Source organism: Lycorma delicatula, chromosome 11 (assembly GCF_047948215.1).
Source record: "Lycorma delicatula isolate Av1 chromosome 11, ASM4794821v1, whole genome shotgun sequence".
NCBI classification, from domain to species: Eukaryota; Metazoa; Arthropoda; class Insecta; order Hemiptera; family Fulgoridae; genus Lycorma; species Lycorma delicatula.
The window spans coordinates 64,571,912-64,597,103 of record NC_134465.1 but is presented as its reverse complement, the minus strand read 5'-3'; positions in this window follow the sequence as shown (position 1 = coordinate 64,597,103).

Genomic DNA, 25,192 nt, shown 5'->3' with positions numbered 1-25,192 from the left:
TTTACGAAACAAACAAACAAATTCACTAATAGTCTTTTTTATTCTATATACATATATATATATATATATAAAAGGCATGTTCGTATGTGTGCCCGCTAAAGACCAAAAAACGAATGGACTGATTTACGCGAGGGAAAAGGGAAAAAGGGGAATATGGGGAAAATTGAAAACGGGAAAAGGTGGAAAGAGAAAAGGGGAAAAATTGGAAAGGGTAAAAAGGAAACTGTGAGAGGGAGAAGGTGGACAGGGAAAGGGGGTAGGAGAATAAGTGAAAGGTAAAATTTGTGAAGTACAGTTTATTAATTTTTTTGTCAAATTTTTAATTGTGTTCATTTAAACTCTCTCTCTCTCCCACTCACTCTCTCTCTCTCTTTATATATATATATGTGTGTATAGCAATAACGAAGCATTGCCGGGTCTGCTAGTAATTAATAAAAAATTAAAAATTAAATATTTCACTAAAATATCCACTACGAAAAAATTATTTATTATAAATTATTTTAAATTAATTTTCTTTTAATTATTTGTTTGTAAAATACACTACCTTCTAAATATACGTTATAATATTTATTTGTTCTAAGAACGCTATAAGAAATTGTAATTATAGTAATAACAGTAACTTCCCAAGTAAATTAACAAATGAAAATAGCTGAATAGAGCAAAGTCAAACATTAAATCAAAGAAGGTTACCATTATATATATGTATAAGGCCTATAGTTGGGATGAACAAACAGAATACAAAGACGTTAGGTATATAACGCTCAGTATTAAGGGATGTTTTGCTTATATATATATAGAGAAGAGAAATACCATAACAGAGAAGTGATTACAAGGTGTGTTAGTTGTATAGGTTAGAATATATATATATATAAACAAGGAACACAAGAGATTGCAATGGGCGGGGGATTTCATAGAGGAAAGGAGTGATTTGAGCTTTCCATTAGGGTAATCAGACAAGAGTGACGCTAGGTTAGAAGAAGAACAAGAGCAGAAGAAGAAGAAGATGACGATGGTAAGGAAAAGAGAAAGAGATGTGTTATAAGGGATGAAAGAGTGAGAGAGAAAGAAAGGTCTTACATTTAAACAAGTAGAGAGCGAGAGAGAATTATAGGATTCAATGTAAAGACAGAGAAAGATAGATCGATGAAAGTAAAGAAAGACAGAGGAAGGAAGGAAAAGGGATGTTATAGAGGAATTAGTTGTACATGTTTGGTTGTTTGTAACGTACACAGCCGTCTAGATTTATACGCCATAGTCGAGTACAGTATATAGAATAGGCCTAACAACCACCATTGCCACGGCCTCCCTCATCATCATTTTCACTAACACCACACACAACCTCTATTCCGATGTCTATTCAAACATTTAAGTAAAAGTAAAGATAAGAGATGAACAGTGTATGTACTCTGTTCGGGTTTAATACGTAGCAATGCGCTTTATGTTTAAATATAATTATACGTATGTACGTACGCGTCTATGTATATAAGCTTACGTATGTATTCTAAATAAAAGGAATGAAAGAGAATAATAGCTTTTATGTTTTTATACACTCAACATCCACCGATCACTGTTATAAACAAAAAACTAACCGACCGCGTTTCATTCAGTCAATAGCCTTTTATAACCGGTTAGTGAGATTATATTAGCTACTGATCATTAACCACCGTTAATATATAAAATTGTAAGAACGTTATTAAATTCTTAAAAATTTAATGTTGAACTTGAAGGCCGATTAAATTTACAAATATATAAAGGGATTCCTCAAAGAAGTATTCTAGGTCCTTTGTTCTACTTTATATTCATGTTTTTTAATGATGACCCTCAAAATTTCAAGTAATTATTAAACCGGGATTTTTATAACCTATTTACAAATTATTTCTCTATATCCTATAATATCTACAACATAATTTAGAAAATTAAAAATGGTAATTTATTGGGTCTTTTCTCTTTTACTTGGTTTTCCACTACAATGTTTTTTTTTTTTACGTTACATATTACATATTGCTCATGTTATAATAATAATAATCATATGGTATTTGGAGGTATTTGCAGAAAAATTATAAATATAATTTATGCTCGTTTCGCTCGCTAGTCAAGTTTAACAAGTGAAGCGAACGTAGGTTAAGTTTGGTTAAATTATATTTATAACTATAATATGAACAATTATTACTAATACGTAACGTAAAAGTAAACCCTTGTAGGGGAAAAACAGGAAGACCAGATTTATTTTCATGTTTATACTTTTATGAATATAAGGGTGTCCATGAAATCTTTCCATGATTACCAAAAAAAATATTACAGTTACAGCTATGCAATTTGTGGTAAAACAAACAAAAAATTATCAAGCTTTTTTTACTATGTCAATAAACTTCATCATGTGCGCCTTTTGTCGGTCGTAGAATGTCCAACCGTTAATCAATTTCACGTCACGTGTTGTTGGTCAACATTTCTTCGGTAACACTTGCAACAACTTCAGTTACTCTCCGTCTCAATGTATCCAGATCAGGTACGGATTTTCCATAGTATCTATCCTTAATATAACCTCAGAGGAAAAAGTGTAACGGAATTGTGTCTAGTGATCGTGGTGGCCAGAGAAAGGGACCGTCATGTCCAATCCATCCGCCATGAAATGATTCATTCAGAAAATCTCGAAATAGGTTTAGTCACTATAAATGATTATTTATAAATCCTATAAATTTTGTTTGGATAAATAAACATCAGAAAAAATTAGATTAAAAATTTATAAATAATTTTATTTCAGGCCCTTTTAAAAAACCTCATTACTTGTGTCTAGACATGTTTCGAGTATAGGTAATCATCATAAGGGGTGATTTTTTTTTGTTTTAGTTTTATATATATATATTTTTTTTTTTGAATTGGCCATATCTGGAACGCATGAACCAATTTTATTTTTCCTTTAAGGAATAATCTTTTTCCATATCTCAATCATAATATTTCATAATCATTTTCTAATTTTCTGTGATTCTCCTGTTGTTTCCTCTTTCGTTTTGAGCCATTTTAAATCTTTAAAACTCATGAGTTTTTTTCTTGGAAATTAATTTCTATCTCTAGAAGCCAACTGTTTTTACGTTTGAGATTATCAAAGAGGTTGAAAATTTTTTATCATTTATTCTCTTTAAATGATCGTAAAACATTATTCTCCATTTTTAATTGTATTGATAATATTTTCAAATTTTTTAAAAATTTCCTCTTTTGATCTTAAAATTCTTCTTATTCGGGCCTAACATTTTTCTTAGACTCTTTCTTTCGTTTTTCAAAATATTCTCTACTTTTCCTAGATTATTCAATGTTAAAGTTCCTACCGCGTAAAGAATTTCATGGTTTATAACCGTGTTGTAATATCTGAAGTTTGCATTATAAGAAATCAACTTTTTATTGTAAAGATCTTTGGTTAATTTGAAAGTCATTTTCAATTTATTTTCCAAATTTACTAAACACATTTTATCTGGTCTATTTTTCTGGATTAGTTTGCTTAAATATTTCAATTTTTCCACGACTTTAATTTTCCCGAATTTTATTTCTATTTCTCTCAAGTGTTCTTTTACATTTGTCAGTACTCTGGTCATTTTTATATAAATTTCATATGAAAATTGTAATTGTAAATTGCAATGGATAACATGATTGAATTCTGGAAAATTTCGACATATATTCGCGTTTCACATCCTCCAGATCCCAAAACCACCGCCAGTTCAAAATTTGTATATATATATATTTCACTACCTTTTGGACACGATAACTGCCGTAATTTTGCACCAATCAGTTTCAAACTGGTACATAAAATAAAACCACCAAAAATCGCGGTCGAGTTCTTTATTAAGCAAAATCGGTCCATGGGGATGTGTATCGGGGGGGGGGGGCTTTTTCAACAAAAAAAATATCGTTATAATTTTCCTATTAAGTAAAATATCGAATTCGTTTAATGTTCCTATTATTCTTTGAATAAGGGCCTAAAACTTATGCAAGTAAAATCTTTTAATATCACCAACTATTGGCCCAAGGGGTGGAAAAAATGAGGTTTCGAAGACAAAAAAAATCATACCTCCCTTAAAAGGCAAAGTATCGAATCGGCTTAAAGTGGTCGTTAGTCCTCCAAACATTACCTAAAACCTTTGTCTGAAAGAATTTTTGATATGACCAACCCTACGGCAAGGGATGACCATAATGTTGCTGGAATTGTAAGAAGATGGGGTTTGTCGTGTGCTAAACATGTGAAACATTTTAACATGCAACCAATGTAGTACTGAATAAATTTGAAGTTTTTCTTAACTTTAATCTACCTTCACCGGAAGATACGCCTTCCGGCGTGCCGAAAGGGGTTTTTTTAAAATCAAATATGTATATATATAGTTAAATAATTAATAATTATGTTATTATTTTAGCTTGTTACAATTATATTAAAACAAAATAATATAAAAAAATCATAGTCCTGAAAAATATAAATATATACAATTATGATATAAATATTATTTCAGTGTAAATAATAAAATTACCATCTGTTTTACGGCTGTTGGCATGAATAGCTGAAACACACTACAGTAATTCAAACACTGGAATATAAAAGGACGGCCTTAGGAAACCGTAAAACGTAAGATATAATAATATTTAGTTATTCCCTAGTATAGTACGCTTGTTAGTTATAGAAATTTATCTTCAGAGGTTTTGTTGGGCGTTAATTATGAATGACTCACATGTTATTTTTATGTTTTATATTATTATTTATGTTATATAAATGGAGACGGTAAGAAACACATTTTTACAGATATTTTTCAGATTGCGTAAAAATTAATCGGCAAAAAAAAAATACTCTTTTTCTTTGAATAACAGGAAAATTCAATTAACTTCGTTTATAGAAGTCAGAAATGACTTGAAAGAAAAACCTCTCTCTAGATAACATCTAATATACGAAAATGTTTTGCGGAAAGCCCACGATGCGACCGATGTGGAGCTGAAGAGCAAACTATTGCCCACTTGGCCCTGGTATTTCCAAATGCATCTTTTAGAGATTCGCTACAAGACATCCATGATCTCACCCCCGAAGCATTGGAATGACTAACCCACTGTGACTTGTGTTTGTGATAAAAAATTGCAATAGACATAATATCGTTAAAAATATTATTGACATAATATTGTTACATTATTATAAAAATTGCGATATTTGTAAGTTCATTCAAACATATACGAGGGCTATTCAGAAAGTAAGGAACGTTTCCACCTGACGCCGCCAGGCGCACGCCAATCGCGTTTATATTCATGTGCTCGTGCTCGGCATCTCAGTCAGCGTTCAGCCGTGACAACGGGAACATCTCCGCACTGCCCGTTTTTTTTATATACAAATTTGAAATGTGTGCTGCAATCGAAAATCCCGCCAGTTGTGAGGTGCGGTCTGTGATTCGTTTTTTGTTGGCAAAAAACTTAAAACCAATAGAAATTCATCGGGAACTGCGTAATGAGTGAAAGTTCTGTCAAGAAATGGTGCATTCAGTTTAAATGGCCGAACAAACGTTCACGATAAAGAAAAGAGTAGACGTCCGAGCATTGTGCCTGACGATCTGGTCTCCAAAGTTGAAGAAAAGATTCGTGAAAACCGCCGTTTCACAATAACTGAGCTTTCTCTATGTTTCCCACAAGTTTATTGTTTGAAATTGTCTCACAGAAGCTAGGCTACCACAAATTTTGTGCAAGATGGGTGCGTCACTGAGTGGTTGAGATCACAGGCGGCAGAATTCTATGACACAGGAATTTCAAAGCTTGTCCACCGCTATGATAAGTGCCTCAATTTGTATGGTGATTATGCTGAAAAGTAATATTTTAATCCCTCTTCCACATGTATATAATAAAAAGTTTTTCTTGTACTTTTTAAATATTTTTTTTTTAAATTCCAAAACGTTCCTTACTTTCTGAATAGCCCTCGTATATATATATATATATATATATATATATACTTTTTTCGGACTTGTAAAACTAAACAAAAAATATCCTTAGGAAAAATTACAATTTCTCCTTCGTTCTTCCCCTGTCCGCTGTTTTGTTATTTTTATATAATAAACTATATCTCAAGTCTGGATAGATGAATCACATTAATATTTTATAATCGTCTTGGTAATAGAATTGTAAAATTAGTAAACAATTAGGACTTAAATACCTTTCCAAATTACAAAATGGCGGCCATGTTTATTTTTAAATCGATTATATCTGTATACCGGATTCATTTTGAACAAAATTACATTTTATTTTTGAAAATCGGTTTAAAATAGCCGAATTATGACAGAAAATCGATTTTGTAATTATGTGTCTGTTTTCTTGTTCATCACTTACGTTCAATTTGATGAAATATTAGTTGTTATTATTTATTCTAGTATTGTAAATTAATATCAAATTAAGTAATAATTTGTTCTCACTATAATAAATCTAATAATTATGACATAAAATTACATCAATTTTCTTCCATAACTCAACAAATAGCTGAGTTATGGAAAAAATAAAATTTTTTAAAATAAAATGATTTTAAAAAATAAAATGTTTTTTGATTGCAATTTTGTTTTAATATTACAATAATTTTCTTAATTATTACTGCATATACAACTCTTGTAACTATTTTATTAAAATATTTTTATGTAAGATTACATATAAAACTCAGAATTGATACAAATGTGAAAACTTAGTATGCACAAAATTACAATTTTATTTAATAATTTATGTCCGTAGAAGTCAGAAATCGGGGCGAGATATATTCACCGAACTAAAACGGAAATAAAACGTTATAAAAACTCTATTACATGAAAAAAGTTTACGTTATTTTGGTAAGAAGATCCTAAAAAAAAAAAAAAATATGGTAGAAACTTCCTGAATCACTCTGTATTTAAAATTCCCGTGTAAAAAAAAAAAAATAACACAATATTTTACTGTTTACACAAATAGAAAATATTTATAAAATTTTATAATTAAGTCACAAAAAAAATAATAAGATGCAACAAATTCATTTACAAAATTGTATTTGATTACTAGCAGACTGGCAATGCTTCTCTATTACTAAATTTGAGTAAATGTAGAGATTAAATGAACACAATTGAAAATTTGATAAAACATTAACAAAATGAACATTACGGAACTTCCCAAAATTTAATCTTTCCCTTTTACCCATTCTCCCTTTACCGTTTCTCAATTTTTATTTCCCCTTTTTCCCATTTTCACTTTATCATATTACATTTCCCACATTTTCCCTTACAACCATTTCTCCTCTTCCTTTCCTTCCTCCGTTTCTCTTTCTCTTACTTCTCTATCACCGTTCTTTTTCCCCCTTTCCCCTTACCCCTTTTTTCTGCTTTACCCTTTCCATTTCCTTTTCAACGTTTTCCCCTTTTTTATTTATTCCATTTTCTACTCTTCCCTTTTTACCTTTATCGATTTCTACCTTTTCCCGATTTTTCCCTTTTTCCCTGCGCGTAAATCGGTCCAGCAGTTTTTTAGTCTATAGCAGACACACATATCTGAAATACTGTAATGGAATCGTAAAATATTTAGTAGCGTGTATTGCTTTTACGTCCAACAAATAGCGCTGTTTTAAAAAAAAACCATGTTTTTAATTGTCATAGGTGTGATATCTTACGTATATAAAAACACACGCGTATTCGAATGCAACGTTGTGACAAAATTTTAAAGTAATCGGTGAAGAACTTTCGGAAATTTAAGATTTTGAACAAATGAATATTTACAATTTTATTTATATATAGATTGTAATTTTGGTAATTATAAAAGTAGCTGTGTGAGTTTTTGTGTAATATATTTGTTAAATTATTATAAAATAATATAGTTAACTTATTTGTATATTATTATTTATAATAAAAAGCATATGAAACACTTTTGTGGGAGGAAAATGAACACTTTTCTGGGAATTTTTATATGATAAAAAGTTTACAGTTTTAACAGGGTTAATTTATATGAATTTTTATTTAACTTTTTTATTACTAAAAAAGTAACTTTTTTATTTATTTATTTTTTTTAATAAAATAAAAAAGGAAATTTTATTCTTCTGAAGAAAATTAGATAACTTTTTGAAGAAAAATACGGTAATACTTACGGTTGTATGGTGTTAGCGGGGACGAGGGTGAAAATGAATTGTTTTTTACGTTTTGATGTATGAGGAGTACGAAAATACCTATTACCTAAATTGGGGTTATGTACAAACGTTTGTGGATCAAAAATCTACATAACTACCAAATCAATTGCTTTGAAAATTAGTTATTCTATAGTAGTCTATCTGAAGTTATGCATGTAAATATTTTATGAAAATCTGTGGAGTCATTCCTAAGTTACGCTTAATTTAATATCGAAAAAATTTTAACGAAGCAAGTTAGAAGCGTGGTTCGTTATGATGCTACAAGTTGGAATGTTGACGTATCTTTTTATCTGCGGCTTAAATTGTTAACAATATCAATCCAAATTTATAAAAAAATATTAAATCAATTTAAATTAATGAAAAGTCGGTCTTCTTGCCTAGAAATGCGTAAGAATTTTTTATCTGTTTTTTTTTAATAGATATTTTATTACTTTTCTTCTTCCTAACGTGCTCTATAGATCACATATTTCTTACAACTGCTTAAAAATTTTAATAAAGAAAATTATGTACATCAATCAAACTCGTCAAATTATTTACTAATTTAATATTTATTACACTGTTAAATTTTATTAACAAGAAAGAATTTAAACAATTTACCAGTAAATTGGAATATAAAACTAGATCTCTTTAAATTATTTACTATGATTATGAAGAGAATTATAAAGCTTCAACTTCATCGGAAAAAATAACTACGTGAAATATACTGACCAAAGTTTATTTAACCCACCCGGTGATCTAGTGGTGGATGCGTCTTCCCAAATAAGCAGATTTGGAAGTCGAGAATTCCAAACTAGATCGTGGATACCGGTGTTCTTTGGTGGTTGGGTTACAATTAACCACTCATCTTAGGAATAGTCGAACTGAGACTGTACAAGACTACACTTCATTTACACTCGTACATATCATCCTCATTCATTCTCTGAAGTAATACCTGAACGGTAATTCCCGGAGGCTAAACAAGAAAAGAAATAAAGACAAATTTTATTTAATTTTAATTCGAATACATAAATGAATGCTTACATGATAAATGAATCATTTATTCTAAAGAAAAAAATATGTAATAAAACAAAAAATAAAGGCTAGTAAAAAAAAAAATAATTTAAGAACAGTCCAACAATTTTTTATACATTAAAATTCTATTATAAATAACATAAAAAGTTATGACGTAACCATAAATATATAACTATATATTTATGAAATTTTTACACTGCCTTATTATAAATAAAACAAACAGCGTTCTATTAAGATACCTCCATATGTTTGACATTTTAAACTTACGTTTAATAAAATATAATGTACATCAATAATATTTCACAATATTTTATAAATATTATGTGTACATAGAGAAAATAAATGAATAAATATGAAACATGTAATTATTATTATTATAATAATTTTATTTTGCAATATTTCATAGACATAAATATTAAAAAAAAGAGCAGAATGATTTATTCATGAAGCGAATTATTCAAATTATTCCATCATTTTTTTTTCGAGTTATCACTCAACTGACAAATTTGATGTTTTTTTCCATTCCTTTCTATTCCAAATGTAATCCTAGGAGATTGTTCCGCATCGTATGGACGGAAAATAAGACGAACAGCTCGATTATAAACGAACAGAGTATAAATAGAAGGTTGTATGCTTCAAGTGCATCTTCCGCTTTTTCGGCCACGTAATCCGTAGACTCGACGAAAATCTTGAGAAGAGAAAAATAGAGATCATAAGGAAAACCGCCGAAAAGATGGCTGGATCAAAATGAAAAGCCGACTGGAGAAAGTTAGGCACATTGATTCGAATGTCAAAGGACGGTGAGATATATTTGGGAAATTATCAGCAGGATATGAATCGGGTCACCAGCTCTCAGACGTAAAAGGAAAGATTACTACTGTTAATGACTGTTCTATTCTAATCTTTTAAGATCAACATATTTTTACTACAACTTAAATCTCAGTTAAATGTTTAAATCGAGTGATTTACGAAGAATGTAACAAAATTTCAGAACATGTTTTACTGGTGAAAATAAAGATGATGAAATCGTTTTTTTAGTGACTGTCGGTTGGACGAAGTTTTCGCCCGAATTTCTGCGCTTTCGGTTAATTAAGCCAAATTTTAATTCTTGGAACCAAGTTTAAATGGTAAATTTAGTAGTTTTAAATTAAACCTGACGTAAAAAATTGAAATTAATAGGTCCCAGAATTGTATTTTTAGTAGTTTTTAAAAAATCTGGGGAAAAGTATAACGGATCTGAATTGAAAAACATACTAATTTGTTTGGGGTAAACACATAAAAATTTTAAACAAAATTTGTAATGAATTTTATTCTAAGTAAAATGATATAAATATAGTCCGCTGAAACTAAATAAGGGAGGTACCCTTCATGCATATGGTGAACTGGTCCGCTCACACGCAAGAATGAGTGGGTAGGCGCTCACCGATGGTGGTATGAAGAACCCTCAAGATGTGAGAGGGTCGCGGGGTAGGTTCTCGGCACGTGAAAAGCGTGACGGGAGCTACTAGGTTAGGGACGGAAAGGGTAGCCCTCCAGCGGAGGAATGCGTCGGCTGTCCAGAAAGGAGGTCGGCGTGTTCTGTTGAGACTGGGAAGCCCCTTGTAAAAGGAACCCAGACAGGGAGGGCAGAGGCTGCTGCCACCACACTCTGAGGTGACCGTGTTATGTTTGGTGGCGAAGATCGGTTGCCTTGGGGGTGTTAAAAAAAAATAATACAAACGTAAGTATTTTGAAGTTTATTAAAAACAAAACAATCAAAATTTGGTAGATGCCGTACTCTACCTGACGAACAGTATTTCAATAGCGTTGTTTTGTATTAATTGTATTGCACGGAAAATTCTAATAACTTTTTCTACTCTTGTATTACACTTTTGTGCATATTATAATGATTTTAAATGTCTCCATATGTAATAGTTTAGAAATCGCCTCCTCGCGTCGTTATTGAAAATGAAAATGAAGATTAATTGTTGTAAAAATAAGTGTTGTGTTGTTTTAAATAAATTATAAAAACTGCGCCACGCTTTTATTTAACTAAATATTTTCATTACTTTTAATTTTAAAATTTAATAATTATAACATTTATTTATTGGTTATTTATTACATATTTATATAATTTATCTTTTACTTTTCAGTACATTTTTATATTTGTTAATATATTATATTTTTTTGTTTAAAATTCTCAATTTGATTTAATTCTTAATTTTTCTTTTTAGAGGGTTTTTCTAATTTGTTTCCTTTTTTTTATTAATGTTAATATTAATATTAGTTAAATAAAAGCTTTTTTAAAAAATAATTTTTTATTTGTAATCAAATATACTTTTTAAATTTTTTTTGTATTTTTTTTAAGACTAAAAAAAAGGAAAAATATTTATTTTTACACATCAAAGTTACATACGTGTACCAAATTTGAATCAGTTTCATACGAGTTCATGAGAAATGAAAATTTTCAACTAAATGCATGAATTTCTTATGCTGGTGGGTCATATTGTCATTGTCATCGAAGTTACATAAGTGTACCAAATTTCATGGATTTTCATACGATAGAACAAAAGATATAGCAGTTGCAAGATTTGATTATAACAAAAGCAAGTTAAATAAAAGCTTATAAAAAATAATCAATTTTTATTTACACTTACCAAAGATAAAATGAAATAATTTATTGTTTTTTTTTTTTTTTTTTAATAAAAATTATTTCTGGCAAATGTACAATTTTAAAATAAAAAAAAAAAATTATAATAATTTTATGATTATAATGATTAAAGACTAACTCTATTAAATCACTAAAAAGATACGTATTTCAATACAAAATTTATATGCAGCATCAGAAAAATCATTATCCTTGGATTGACAGCTGTATAAGACAACTAATTAATTCATACAATCTTAAATAAAAAAATATCACTAACGGACAAGGAAATCATTCCATTATTACAAACGTAATGAACTTAGCAATCCTTGGAAACAATCATTATAGTTAAAGATAGAAATATCTGATTGATTTAGATTATGTTGCGATGTAATGTAGTTCCTGAATTATTATGTAGTAAATAATATACTAAGTAATTTCTTTCATTTCCATTAATTTTATGCTTTAAACTTCAGTCAATCAGGAGAATGGCTTGAATAAATTCCTCGAATTTTCATGATAAATATATAAATATTTTATTCACAATAATTATACATAGTATAAATCAAATTAGAAATAATAAGGAAATTAATCCAGGTTTGACAAAAAAAAAAGCTGACAACATAGTTGTAGGCCTTTCAAAATCCTATAAGTGTGGGATGTTTCTGATGCACGCTTACACGTACATACACATACAAAACCTAATTAAAAATATTTATCGTTTTATTTAAATATAATATTTTTTAAATTAATTCAATGATTACAACTAAAGCACGCGCGCACGCGTGCATACCGTATTTAATTCACACGGGTGTAACGATAATAACAGCGATGGTTGGCACTAAATAAACTAATATAATTTCACAACCTACAAAGAACAAATTTCGCTTATACGGTCGTCAGACCGGTGTAACCTCGAGACTTAACGCACCAGGTTCAACCAGGAGATCGAATTCGAGACCCAGCTAGACGAATTTACTTTTTTATACGTTAAATACTATTCATCTATTTAATTCTACTTCTCACCTGTGACGTCACAGCATAGCAGGCTACTTCAACAGCATTTTTTGGGATGGGGGTGCGATTTTGAAAAACTTATTTTGCAAATATTGTTATTTTTTCTAAGAAAAATATGTGTGTCTAAGAAAAATATGACCTTAATTAGGCAAAATCTCGAGATATTGAGGTTGACCTTGCTCTACAGTCTCATCTCCTCCACCTTTAAAGTTGAAAATTTAATGGCATCAGTGCCCCTATATATAGAAGTAATCTGACTAAGTTTTGTCAAAATCGATCGAGTAATGGAGATATAAAGTAATTTAGAGGCCAACACCGAACACACGTATAACATCGGGAAAATTTCCATCCGGTTTACTGGACTTATTAGGTGTCAAAACGTTAAGATTTAATTTGGGCATATGCGGTTACCACCGAATCTTGAGAGTTTAGAGTCCTAAAAAACCCAAGAACCGAATGGAAATTTTCGGGTGTTCGTATGTGTATTCGGTGTTGGACTATTAAATAATTTTATATCTCCAAACTAATTGTCTGATTTTTACCAAACTTGGTCAGATTACATTATATATGGTGCATTGATGCCATTAAACTTTCAACTTAAAAGGTAGAGAGGATGAAGCTGTAGAGCAAGTTCATCCTTAGTATTTTGAGATTTGCCTAATTAACCTGATTTTTTTTAGACACATTTGTTAACAATTAAAAAATAGCAATATTAGAAAAAACTCTTTGCAAAATCGCATAACTACCCTAAAAAATGCTTTAACCTAGTGGCTAAGTCGGCATAATGCATTAATACTACCCCTTGTCACCACAAAAAGCGCTAGTGTCGCAGTTAGCCGTCTTGGAATTTCCTTTTTTCCTGTGGGAAATTCCCTTTTCCCTCGACCTCATCGACCGGAAAATTTTCAATTCCATAGGGTTGCTAACCAGATTATTTTTTACATTTTAAATGTTAATTATTAGTACTGACGTACGGCTGCTGTAGCCGTCCGCTATGTTGAGACGTCAGAGGTGAGCGGTGGAATTAAATAAATGAATAATATTTAAAAAGTAAAAACGTAACTTGGTCTGGGTGAGTCTCGAACTCGATTGCCCGGTTGACTCGATGTCTGGTGCGTTAAGCCTCGCGACTGCCCCAGTCTGCCGACCTACAAGCGAAATTTTTTTCTATGTAAGTTGTGAAATTAAATTTTTAGTTATTGCCGACCGTCGCCTCTCGTACCGCCAAACCCGCGCGAATTAAATACGGTCTGCGCGCGCGCTTTATTTAGAATCATTGAATTAAATAAACAAAGAAATATTATATTTAAATAAATTGGCAAATATTTAAAATTGTGTGTGTGTGTGTGTGTGTGTGTGTGTGTGTGTGTGTGTATGTATGTATGTATGTATGTGTGTATGTATATATATATATATATATATATATATATATATGTGCGTGTGTGTGTGTGTGCGTGTGTGTGTATGTGCGTGTGTGTGTGATAAAAACTCACTTTCGTTGTCACTTTTTATTCTTTGTAAGCAAAATCATTAATATTAATATATTATATATTACAATATAAATATAATATTAATTATATAATCATTAATCATATGAATGATTAACAGTTTATTTGTGTATCTCCACATTAATAATATTACCAAGGGAGGGGAAAACCCCTGTTCATTTACTTTTAGAATTTTTTCAAGAAATTTGTACCTTTTTAATAATAAAACCAAATGAAATAGAGTTTCACCAAATAGAATCTAAATTTATTAACCTAAGAATCTAAATTTATTAACCATTTTTTATTGGGTTTATTTATTTTTTCTATCTACCAGTACTTTCTGAATCGTCCACAAGCGAGTCCTTTATCAGATAATTTCACGGTTTTTAATGGCTCTTTAAAAAGGTATAGAGATATCAGAGTCAAAATTAAACAGAGAATAAAAACTCTGAAGAATGTCATTAAGAAAAAAATTTAAATAAGTGATAAATAAGGTAAGTCTTCACATTAGGGTAAATCAAGATAGTTTATTATCTTTCCTAGAACCGTAGGATACAACGTTAAAGTTCTAATATAAATCAGGTTATCTTACGTATAGAATAGATCTTCAAGTAGATATCTTTCGTCACTATTCATCCATTTATTGTTGATTTTTTCCCATTGATTTGAATTCGCTGGAATAGATTCCCTTTCGAATCGAATCTTATCTTTATAAAAGGATTTCTTTGATATAACCAACTATTTACTACTGGTATAATAAATACTTCATAAATCTTCATAAATTTTTCATCTTTAAAAGAAAATGATGTATATTTTTGGAAAATATTATTTCTTAAAATTTATCATAAATCAAAATTTATTAATAAATACATACCAGAAAACAGGTTTTATTATTATTATTATTTTAAAATACTCGTATTTGCATTATAATAAAAACTAATATTAAATATCTTCTAACAAGTTTTTTTTTTTGTTTATTAATTCTCATGTTTTCCATTTCTTTTATTATTATATGTTTAATTTATTTAAGAATTATATATATAAATAAATATATATATATATATATATATATATATATATATATATATACACGAGTATATAAATATATATATAGAATAGTGATGTTCTGTAATACATCAAAAGAAAATAGAGAAAATACAGCAAGTTAAAAGATAATATAAGAGCAGTGTGTATTTTACAACAAGTTGTTTCTAAGATGATGTGTGGATAGGAGGGTAATAAAAGGGGTATATAAAAATAAGAAAAACAAAGAAGGAAAGGAAATAGAAAAAGCAACAGTTAAAGAGAAGGAATTATATAGCCTTACGAATAGTAAGACCAGTTCTTGTCTCCTCTTAACTTCATTTGCATGTATTTACTTTATTTTATTTTAAAATCTTTAATCTGTCTTATTCCTAATATCACGCGAAAACTTTACACATTATTCCTTCTGATTTCAAACTTGTTCTATGCATTTATGCTATATCTATAGTCTATAATACGAAATGTATTTGTGTGTTATGTTGATCTGCGTGTTTAGAATATTAATTAATGGTAGTGGTAAAAAGACGACCGATCTCCCTCTCTCTAACGTACAATCTATTCTTCTCCCCTCTTTTAATTCTCCTTCTCTCTCTCTCTCTCTTATACACACGCACGTACACACAATACAACATAACATAACAACAAAAAAAAGCGCATTCCATTTATTCAAGCCCTATTATCATAAGAGATATATTGCCAGTTATATATAAACTTCCATGATGGGTAAAATGCTGCTTGACTACAATATTATCTGTCTGATTTATTTATTTATTTATATTTTTTGTTTTTGTTTTTATTATTATTATCATTATCATTATTGTTATATTACTGCAACAACAACAAAAAAATTGCTGTATATTGTAAAAATATATTTTTTTTAATAGAAATTTATTTAATTTTAATATAAATCGGTTAACAAGTAAGAATATATTAATAATAATAATAATTAAAGTAACTGTACTACAAAATATAATAATAAATAACACCTATTATTCAGTTACAGTTAATTAACGAGCAAAAGTAAGAAGAAAATATGGAATTAATTAATAATAAAAAAAAAGTTTTGAAATATATATATCCTATATGTGAAAGTTCATTTATCTGTATACGCGTATCTACTGAAAGGATACTTACCAAGTTAATAGAACGATATAATTTTGTGATTATTTATAATTAAAAATAAAGTAGAAAAAAAAGCTGATAATTTCTTAACAGAAGACCAATTCGGGTTTAAGATGAGAAGAGAAACCCCTTGAAATGATTCTTGAATTTCGAAAAACAATGGAAAAGAGGGTAATTATTTAGTTGAGGAGCCTCACCCTGAAATCACAAAAAACATATCAAATTCATTAAAATTAATATTTATTCATTTAATGATGTATGGTATCGGAAATTAGTAAAAATTTACATAGTGATACAAATAAAAACGAAAACGCAACAGAACTACTAAAAACATTACTAAATAACTAAAAACGAACAACAAAATGAAAATGTAACACACAACTATTAACGAAAACTGCAATAATAACTATGAATACACGGAGTAAGAAAAACACAACAGCAATTATCAAGAGCTGAACCTAATTAATTATTTATTACTTAATCGAAACATCACTGTTGATTACTCAAGGTTAGCGAGCGAAGCGAGCGTAGATTAAGTTTGGTTAGATTATATTATTTATTTTCATGTTATATCTTAAAATATAATGTTTTACTATGATATAAGTATTTTTTTCGATTTTCATTGTGTTATGTTTCATTTGTATCATGTAAATTTTGACTAATTTTCTATTTGCCGACACCCAAAATACATCATTAAATGAATAAATATTAATTTTGAATGAATTTTATATGTTTTTTTGTGATTTCGGGGTGAGGCTTTTCAACGAAATAATGACCGAAAAGAGGTTAGAGAAAAGAAAAACTACGTATATATATATTGCATTTGAAGACATAAGAAAAAGCATTCGATAGTACGAATAGGAAGAAAATATTTAAAATATGAAAGAAAATAGGAATTTTTTTACACATATCAGAAGATAACATAGGAACTGTAGTGTGACGAAACAGTTGTGATTAGAAATGGAAACAAAGAAGAGGAAGCCGAAAAAGTATACGATAGGGATATAATTTGTCACCTTATTTATTGAATGAGTACGTACAGGAAACAATGGATAAAATAAGAAAAAAAACATGAAGAGAGATGTAAAAGTACAAGGACAGAAAATAAATATACTAAGATTTGCAGACTACATCGCAATAATCACGGAAGATGAACAAGAAGTAACAAGAAAACAAGTTACCACCCCTACAGTTCTTCGCAAACGAATACGTGGTACTTCATTCGATCAGGCGTTAAAGTATCGGACGACACGCGACGCATTTCATACCAGAATATTGTGTACACTGTTTTTTAGACGGGTAGCAGTTCCCCCGACTGCCAGACAACGATACCACAATCTCATCAACGATGGCGCTCGTTGTGTTTGCCATAACGCTGATAATCAACGTGGTTTTGTCGACCCGCTCTTACCATATCTTCCACGCGCTCTCATTCAGCCAGAAATGCGGAATGCCAATGAAAATACGAGGAACGACTGATAAATATTCCACATATATGTATAGCATGGGAATGAAAACAGATATTGGAATGGAATAAAAACTGAATAAAAGTACAATACCTTAAATATAAAATGTAGTATTTATTTTTCAATATAATTCCCGTTTAAACTGATACACTTTTCTCAATGTGTAACAAGTTCTTATATTCCGTCACTGGAAAATTCTAGCGGTCTTTCTCGGATCCAAGTGGTCATAACTTCCTTCATCTCATCGGCGGTGGTGTAATGATTACCTTCGAGATCCCTCTTGACATGAAGGAAGAAGTGGAAGTCACACGGAGCCAAATCCGGCGAATATGGCGGATGCAGGGTAGGCTCAAACTTCAGCTTACGGAGAGCCATCAGAGAGTTTGCGTGGTACCCATCGTGAACAGATTTTACGGTAACCCGATTGATAATATGGCCTATTCGTTCATTAGATATGCCTAACTGAATAGTGATGCGTTACTGGGTGATTCGCCGGTCACTTTGAAGCAAATCGTCCACTCCTTTCGTTGTCTCTCGTCAGTCACAGAAACTGGTCGACTACTGCGAGGTGCGTCCTCAATTATCGCTTTACCAGTTTCACATTCGCGAAATTTCAACGCTCACCTATTCACAGTACTCCTGTCAACAGTTTCACTACCGTAAACCGCTTTTAAAAGATAAAAATTATTCGTAAGATTCACATTTACTCGATTACAGCGCACTTTTTTAACTGTGTTGACATATTGGCCGTACTCGACTCCATTTTAACTGCTACTGAAAACAAACCGGTAAACGGATTTCAACGCATTATCGCTTTGTAAAGGGGAATTTTAGCTATCATGTGCTGCCATGCCCAACTCGATAGTACCTTTGTCTACGTATAACACGCTACTGTGCAAAATTTATCAGCTGAGCCTCGTATACAGCATGTGACACATGCTCTTCATTGAACACTTTTTTCAACATTTTGTACTTCCTAAAAGCTGATTTCTTTAAACGGATACAAAACGGTGACCGTAATTTTTTATCAACATATGTGATTATCCGATATACTTTAAGCGAACGATCCCAGACATCAATCACCTTGAAATTGACAAGAGAAATGGATAATACATCTGGATACTTGTATATGTACAGAACTGTAATTTTGCGCCCTTTAATTTCCGTATGAAAATCAGTCTCATTACGTTTTGGAACACATTTTTTACTTATTCTCTATTTGATTTTAAAACAAATATATTATTCTTTCTCGTAATATACATTCTCTAAGAATCTATTTTATACTTTTACTGATGATTTGCTATTTTATATTGACTAGATGTATCGTCAATTTTGATTTGTATGCATTGTGTTCTGAACGCGACTGTATTTTTGTATAAATGTAAGCTTGCTATTTATTAATGTTATTAAAAATATAATTTATATATGTATATTTTATTTTTGTTCTTTTATTACTATATTTTTTATGATGTAATAATTTATTTTTATAAATGTTTATTTAGTTTTTCATTACCTTTAAAATATTTTTATTAATGCTAGTTATTTAATTTCTATAGTTAATATTTGTCATTGAATTCAGTCCAAGAAAGAACATTTTATTATTATAAAGAATGAAACTTATTTATATTATAAATAAAATAATTTACTTACGTAAAATAAAATTAAGTTATTATTTATAAATGTGAATAAACACAAGTGTAGTTCAAAGTGCAAAACACATAAATGTATCTTTATATATAAATTTAGATTATATAATTGCAGTTATTACCTTAGTTAGATATTATTAACTGCATAAACGAAAATTTAAACATTTCAGCATTATCTTTAATTTTATTCTTTAGATTACCGACTACATAAAAAATAACATACAAAAATTAAAAAATAACGAAAAAACTTAAATTATATAAAAACAAATAACAAAATCCAAAACAGTTTTCCGATCTCCTTAACAAGTAGTAACGTCTCGGCCTTTCATCCGGAGGTCCCGGGATCGAATCCCGGTTAGGCAATGGAATTTTTCATACGCTAAAAATTTCCATTTGGACTAACCACAGCAGTCGATCCCCGTACATCTAAGAAAAAACAGGTTTATTTGTAAAATTTGTAAAATCTGTGAAGCTTGCAAGGTCAAATGGTCCCTGCACCATCTGCTCTTTGATTACCCAATCTTTGGAACCATCCGACAAAACTTAGACCTGGGTTCGGATATGAAATTTCTATTAAACCAGAACGAAAATATAAAACGTCTGTTGCGGTTCTTCTCCTACAGTGGAATTAAGAATTTGTGATTTTTGTCTGATTTATGTATTTTAGTTTGTATTTGTTGTTGTTACTTGTCTATGTTTATTCTTGATTGTTCCTGTTTTCTTATTGTTTATTTTTGTTATTTTATGTAACACTGCATGATAGTGTTACTTTAGTCGCTAATGACTGTAATTGTTGATGCAACTATAAATAAAAGCATTAAAAAAAATAATAAAAAATAATTTTTTACCATGTTTTCTCAACAAAAAAAAATAAATAAATAAATAACTAATTTTTATTTGTTTTCAGTTTACCTTGTTTTCATATAATAATAAGCTTTATTCAAATAATATTTACAAAGAAACTTGACAAAAGACAATTCTTTGGTCGATTATCGTCAGAGGGATTGTAAAAAAAAAACGGTCTTATAAAAAATTACATTCCTGAATCAAAGAAAATATATATTTCAAAATATTTTTACAGTATTTACTTAATATTGGCCAACCACTTCCATTAAGATACCACTTCAGACCCTTCATTTCCAAACATTACTTGTTAAAAATCTATAACCTCATTCCCGTAGAATAGAACAAAATGCACAATGTCCTCCTATCTTTGAATATATTATATAAAAAAAAAAGCTGAGAATTAGTTAAAAATGTCAGATAAATCAATTCCCTTTAAAATACATTTAATTAAATTAAAATTTTCATTACCGTATACATAATTAAGAGCCAATTCTAGTTCTTTGTATATTAGATGACTACGACTGTTGTTCAAAATACCTACGTAATCTGACTTCATTTTCTTTTTTATCATTTCAACAACAGAATTCACTTTAAATTCTAGGTAGACATAATTGAATGATATATATTATATTTTCGAATAAGCTCTATCCATTCATCGTAAAAGTATATTAATTTTTCTATAATATACCTTACTAAAATATTCGGATACCTTGTTTCTGGAAGTTTAAAACAACGCTGTACATTTTTTAAATGTAATGTAATTGTATGCAACAAGACAGACTCCAATACAGTTTCCAGACACAAACTATAAGTTGGAGTACTCCGGGGTTAACAAAATACTGCATTTATAACCAATTTTTGTAGAACCTCAACTTTGTCGTATATTGTTAACCCAAAATTTTGGAAACCGTAAGAAATTATCGATCTACACACCGAAATAAAAATAATTTTTTTCAAATGCGATATTATTGATAAACGAAAGATTACTAAATGTATTCAAGGCCGATTTCAATACTTATAATTTTTCCTTAAAATGCGTTTCCAGAGATCATTTTCATACGAGAGTGTTACACCCAAATATTTTTAACCGTTTACCAATTCTATTCGTTCTTTTCCATACAAAAAATTTTCATGTTTTGTTAGTTTTCCTCCTTTCCGAAAAACAATAATTTTTGAATTACCAAAAATCAGTTGTAAATTCTACTTCTGGCAGTATTGTAGAAATCCATTTATCATCCTCTGTAACGAAATCGGATTTTCAGCCAGTATGACAACATCATCAGCATAAGGCAACAACTTTATTAAAACGTCTGTCACATAAACTCCTGTTCCAAAACCATTTCCAGATCATTAACAAAAAGAGAAAACAGGAAAGAGTTCCACCTTGTTATAGATCCGTTAATTTTTCAAAATTTTTTGTTAATCTCTTAGAACTGCATATTGCCTCTTTTAATTTTCTGGTGAGCCCTTCCTTAGTTGTCCCCACCCGGAGATCCAAACGGGGGACTAGTTTACCTCCGGAATATTTTACCAAGGAAGACACCTCCATCATTTTTATATGAAAATGCAGAGAGCTACATTTTCTTGGAAAAAAAGCATCTGTGGTTTTCCATTGCTTTCAGCTGCGCAGTAGACAGAGGATTGAGTGATGTTGATATGGCCGTTTAAGTCGTCCTGACCTACGTCCTTGACAACTACTGAAAGAGCTAGTGCCCTCTTTAAGGAATCATTCCTTAGTCTGGCTCTCAACAGATATCTCTCCGATATGGTTGCACTTTCGGTCCAGCTATTCTATATCACTAAGCACTCAAGCCCCCTCACCAACGGCAAGGTCTCATGATTCATAGAGGAAGAGGGAACTAGCCATGGATCAAAAATCTTAACTAGAATTCTGTTAAGAATTATATAATTACAGAAGAATTGAGAAGAGAGTGAAAGAAGTGTTAGGAAAAGACCAATATGGTTTCAGGAAAAGTATAGGGACAAGGGAAGCAATTTTAGCGCTCCAATTATTAGTAGAAGGAAGATTAAAGAAAAACAAACCAACATACTTGGCATTTAAAGACCTATAAAAGGTATTGGATAACGTAGACTGGAATTAAATGTTCAGCATTTAAAAAAAATTAGGATTCAAATACAGAGATAGAAGAACAATTGCTAATATTTACAGGAACCAAACAGCAACAGTAATAATTGAAGAACATAAGAAAGAAGCCGTAATAAGAAAGGGAGGCCGACAAGGATGTTCCCTATCACCATTACTTTTTAATCTTTACATAGAACTAGCAGTTAATCATGTTAAAGAACAATTTAGATCCGGAGTAACAGTGCAAGGTGAAAAAATAAAGATTCTACGATTTGCTGGTGATATAGTAATTCTAGGGGAGAGTAAAAAGTATTTAGAAGGAAAAATGAACGGCATGGATGAAGTCCTACGCAAGAACTATCGCATGAAAATAAACAAGAACAAAACGAAAGTAATGATATGTAGTAGAAATAACGAAGATGGACTACTGAATTTAAAAATAGGAAGAAAATAGATTATGGAGGTAGAAGAATTTTGTTATTTGGGAAGTAGAATTAAAGATGGACGAAGCAGGATCAATATAAAATGCCGAATAGCACAGGCGAAATGAGCCTTCAGTCAGAAATATAATTTGTTTACATCAAATACTAATTTAAACGTCAGGAAAAGATTTTTGAAAGTACATGTTTGGAGCGTAGCTTTATATGGAAGTGAAACTTGGACGATCGGAGTACTTGAGAAGAAAAAATTAGAAGTTTTTGAAATGTGGTGCTATAGGAGAACATTAAATATCAGGTGGGAGGATAAAGTGACAAATGAAGAGGTGTTGTGGCTAATAGAGGAAGAAAGAAGCATTTCAAAAAAATATAGTTAAAAGAAGAGTCAGACTTATAGGCCACATATTAAGGCATCCTGGAATAGTCGCCTTAATATTGGAGGGACAGGTAGAAGAAAAAAATTGTGCAAGCAGACAACGTTTGGAGTATGTAAAACAAATTGTTATGAATGTAGGATGTAGGAGACATACCGAAATGAAACAACTAGCACTGAATAGGGAATCTTGTAATGCTGCATAAAACCAGTCAAATGACTGAAGACAAAAAAATTATTGCCTGTACGTTTTCTTAAGGATGTCAACCGTTTTAGATGACATTAGTTCAAAAAGTTTATGAAAAAACCGCATGTCAATCCCTTTCCTTCAAATTCAGCGCATAAATCAATAAAAAATGCGTAGAGTTCACGTTTCTATTATTTATTTTTAATGATATTAACTAAAATCTAATGTACTATAACGTCTACTGAATCCGGCTTGGCAACTTATTTATATATATTTTCTCATAATTAATTTTCGTAATTTATTTATTGAAAATTTAGAAAAATAGATTTGCACTAATCCTAAAAAAAGGATATTTTTCAGTCATTCCAAACTTTTACTACAATTTTTTCGAAAGCTGTTGAACTGAGATAAAAGTTCTAGGAACGGGTATTTTTTATTTTTTTAAATTATGTCAGAAACCATATTAATCTACCAGTTGTTACTTTTTCATCCAAAATTTAAATATAACCTTACTTTTCTATTTTAAATAATTTTTCACTAGTCATAATACAAAAACAAAATCTTTTCTGATCGACTATATATATATATATATATATCAATTATTGTATATGTGTGCATGAGCTGCACACACACACACACACACACACACACACACACACACACACACACACACACACACACACACACATACACACACACACACACATACACACACACACACACACACACACACACACACACACACACACACACACACACACACACATACATACATACATACACAAACACAATTGAATGTCGAATTTCACATATCCAAAAAATGACCTCATTTAGGATTATCTAAAGTAAGTTCCGAAACAACAATAAGTATTTTTGAATTAATAATGATATTTTCGATGAAATATAAATTTTTGTGTTATCATAAATATTTTATTTTTTTATTTTTTTGTTAAGATACCAGATCTGTAAATAAAGTAATGAGACTGATTCAAAAAAAAAAAAATTGTTTACAATCCAATTATACATATACTCTATCACCTTCAAAATAGCCTCTTGGGAAGTCAAGAAACGCTTCAAACGGTTTTCCCACTCTGCATATCAGTATTGGAACTCAGAAACCGAAATATCGTTCAGAAGTTCGGTTATACTTTTTTTTTTTTTCTAGTTCCAAAATGGTGCCCTTTGAGGTGTTTTATAAAAGTTGGGAACAGGAAAAAATCACAGGCACTCAACTCAGGAGAATAAGGTGGTTGAGGAACTACAGGAATGTTTTTCTTTGCCAAAAACTCATTAATTGAGAGTGCAGTGTGACAAGGTGCATTGTCATGATGCAGCATCCAGTTGTCCTTGATGGCTGGTCTCACGCAGGTAACTCTTTTCCGCAATCTTTCAAGAATTTCTCGGTAAACAAATTGATTTACAGTCGGTCCTGTAGGCAAAAACTCCTTATTGACAAGGCCATTACTATCAAAGAAACAAATTAGCATGGTTCTGATTTTTGATTTGCTCATTTTTGTTTTTTGGGAGGTGGTGAGTTTGAAGCGTGTCACTCCTTGCTCTGGCGTTTTTTTTCTGGGTTGTACTCAAATAAGCAAGATTCATTACCAGTAATAACATTTTTTAGAAAACCAGGATCAGTTTCAATTTGCCCTAGAAGATCGCGGCATACTTCCACTCCGTTGATTTTCGGTCCAAAAGTGAGGTTTT